This window comes from Eurosta solidaginis, chromosome 5 (genome assembly GCF_040869045.1).
Source record: "Eurosta solidaginis isolate ZX-2024a chromosome 5, ASM4086904v1, whole genome shotgun sequence".
Taxonomy (NCBI): Eukaryota; Metazoa; Arthropoda; class Insecta; order Diptera; family Tephritidae; genus Eurosta; species Eurosta solidaginis.
The window spans coordinates 105,367,581-105,370,856 of NC_090323.1; the positions used below are offsets into that span (position 1 = coordinate 105,367,581).

Genomic DNA, 3,276 nt, shown 5'->3' on the forward strand with positions numbered 1-3,276 from the left:
AGTTGAAGAGCATACAGCTGAAGAGGGCGTCTTAATGAATCGTTTTAAGCAAGCCACTAAAATAACTGGTACTCGATCATACCATTCGTTTGTACCAATCGATGCCACCACTTTAGAATGTAGAGAAATTTCTGTATCTTGTGTATATGATGTCCATAAAATGATCGAAAGAAAGTAGGGAATTATAAGTTCGGATAAAGCCGAACATTATATATCTATCTGCGCACTTTACACATTATATCGTATACATAAGTAACATTCTCTAAAACATAGATTTTTCGCGAGGTGTATTTAAAGGTATTTTTTTCAAATTCTGTCAAAAATAACTAATTTTTTATATGTATGTATATAAATCCCAATTTTTACCCTATTGTGGTGACCTAAAGGTCGTTGCAAAAGGGTGAATAAGGCTCGAAAGCCGATCTCTAGGCTACCTACAGATGTAAGTTGCCGGAATATTTTTAAGAGAAAGAAAAAGTCATCATGTGTTTGATGTTCATATTCAATCTTGTCTCTTTATTCAAAATCTTAATCTATCTATACAATTTTTGTTGACACAAATTTAGTTTCTAACTCCGCCTTACTTGTTTCGTTTTCCTACACAGAAAAAAATTATCACAGTAAAATCAACAGTTTCATACTGTTGCTTACAAGTTGACCAAATTCTGTCAAATCAACCAAATTTTTGTTACTTGTTATTGGAAGTTACTGTTACAACAATTGCACTGCACTGTTGAATGAACAGTAGTAAAACTGTTAATACTTAATTGACAAAATTCAGTCAAGTTGACAAAGTTTTGGTTGATCCAACAAGACTACTGCCATTTTAGATTATTGCATTGTCGAATTTTCAAAATTAATTGTGAGCCACAAATCACACACAGAAGATTGCGCATTCACGAGTTCAAAATTGCTTCGTTCCGCGCATCTACGTCACACTTGACTGCTTGAGCGAATCAAAGAAAGAGAGAAAGCTAAAGGAAAATGACGTAAAAATGCCCATAAAAAAAGCTGATCTTTTGTTTACATGCGCAATGCACAATCTTGTGTGTGTGATTTGTGCATCACTAGCAAATACATGAAATCAACTCTGTACTTTCGAGTTGTGAATTGTCGCGGTTGCTGTTGCTTGTCGTCTGTGTTAGAGAGAATTTAATAAAACTATAAAAACCAATTAAATCAGCGTAAAAAGAATAATTCGCGAATATTACGTTTAATGAATATCTTGAAACAGTGTAAGTACTATTTCATAAATTATTGATGACTTTTTATACATTTTAAACCAGTTGCATTTCGGAATGGTGGAAATGAGTTTGTCATTGCCATTCCAATTTGTTGTTTTTTCATGTGGGCATACTTGGATGCATTTGTTGAAACTTGCATTGCGCGCATTAATCACAAAATTCAATGAAATTAACCACAAATCCACAAATTCAACGCAGCAATCTAAAATAATCCCATAATTAAATTTATTGAGTACACATGTTTGCGATTTTCGTTAAGTAAAAACTTCCATGTGGCTTGGCAACAAGAACAGTTTAGACAGTGCATAGATATTTCAAACGGTACATTACGGCATAAAATGGGTAAAAGTCTAGTTGAGTGGTCGACTGCTAATACGCGTAAAAAAAATATAGAGAGAGGTGTCAAAAGACGCGTATTGACCTCGGCAATAATAATCCGAAGGCGGAAAAGAAAAATTGTATCTCTGTCCAGAGATATTTGCAGTTAAAGTTGGGGATTTTCATGTGGTTGTTGTAATGTTGGTATACCCACAAAAAAATTGTGAACATAAGTGTTTTTCGCGGATATATTTTGGTCTCCAAACCGGTGTTGGACCCACCCAGGGTAATTTTTTATAAGCGCGGCCGAAGGCCGCCAACCCAGGAAGGTGTTCTGCGCAAAAATACTATGGATACCACCCTCAGTTTCGGAAGGGCCCAAGGGTCAATTTTCGGGTTTTCGTTAATATCTTTTGAACGAGTTAAAATTTTTATTTTCCGTTTTGTTTGATACCTCTCTTGATATTTTTGGACGCGTATTAGCAGTGTCATGCTGTCGTAAAGAATTACCAAAAATACAAAAGTGGTACCCAGAGTCACGTTTTGGCCTCAGAATATCGAGTCCGAAAGCATAAATCCGATATGTATAATACTTTTCGAGATATTTGCAAAAAAAAGTACAGGTTTTCACGCGGCTGTTGTATTTTTGTTGTACATAGCAACAAATTTGTGGGTGAAAGTGTTCTGCGCCGAAATACTGTGGATGCCGTAGTCGGTGTTGGATCGGCTAAGGGTTATTTTTTTAAAGCGCGGCCAAAGGCCGCCTACGCGGACAGGTGTTCCGGGCAGGAAAACTTTGCATCCGACCACCGGTTTCGGATCGACGCGGGGTCCTTTTTCGGGTTTTTGCGGATATCTCGAGAAATATCACAGATATCAGATTTATGTCCTCGGATTCGAGATCCTGGGGCCAAAACGCTTCTCTGGGTACTACGTTTAAATTTTAGCGCTCGGGCGCGGTCCTAGAACATTACCGCGATTACTATATGCACGCATCCGAGCACGAAAATAGGAGTAAACATTCAAATATCGCATGGATATATATAATTTTAAAAACTTAAGATTTTTCAGAAATGACAGAACCCGACAATTTCTTAAATCTCCTGAAGGTGTGGGGGCTGGAAAACACCTTTTCTAAACTACAAGGTAAGTTACTTTATAATAATTTTATTAATGTTGTAATTGCATATAAATGTACCTACCATAACACAGAAGCCGGCATTGGAACGGGAAGAAATTAGGCTTTTGACCGAATGTGATCTGGACAAAATTTTCCCTAATATTACGGTTGTGGGCCTAAAGGCTAGGCTTCGGTCCAAATTGCGGCTACTGGAAAACGTGAGTAATAATAATAAAAATTGTGTCTTTTAGAAAATCGATACAGTTTTTATGAATTTCATATCAAACTCTATAAAAAAAGGCAGATTTTGAACCCGAACACCTCAGATTTTGATGAAATTTAATTTAAAAATTTTTTCAGTGTGATAAACAATTTTTACAGTGTATGTTTTGGAAAGCCGTTCGGAATACCTTTCCAATGCTACCAAGATCTTTTAAATCTGTTCAGCCATTTCGTAGCTATCACAGCTCAAAAGTACCTTTTACCATCATTTTAAAAAAAACTCAATTTCTAAAACTAAGGTTGGGTTTGTATAGGTAAAATGTACCTCTATGCAAAATTTCATCAAAATCTGAGGGGGTCGGGTTCAATGCA

General features: G+C 36.2%; 1 long non-coding RNA gene across 1 annotated transcript; it reads left to right on the forward strand.

Annotated features, from left to right (window-relative positions):
• The first annotated feature begins 1,114 nt into the window (after nucleotides 1-1,114).
• LOC137233660 (uncharacterized) lies at nucleotides 1,115-2,900 on the forward strand. Its single transcript, XR_010947528.1, has 3 exons — nucleotides 1,115-1,235; nucleotides 2,634-2,708; nucleotides 2,775-2,900. It is a non-coding gene; the product is annotated as an uncharacterized lncRNA (long non-coding RNA).
• The last annotated feature ends 376 nt before the right edge of the window (nucleotides 2,901-3,276 follow it).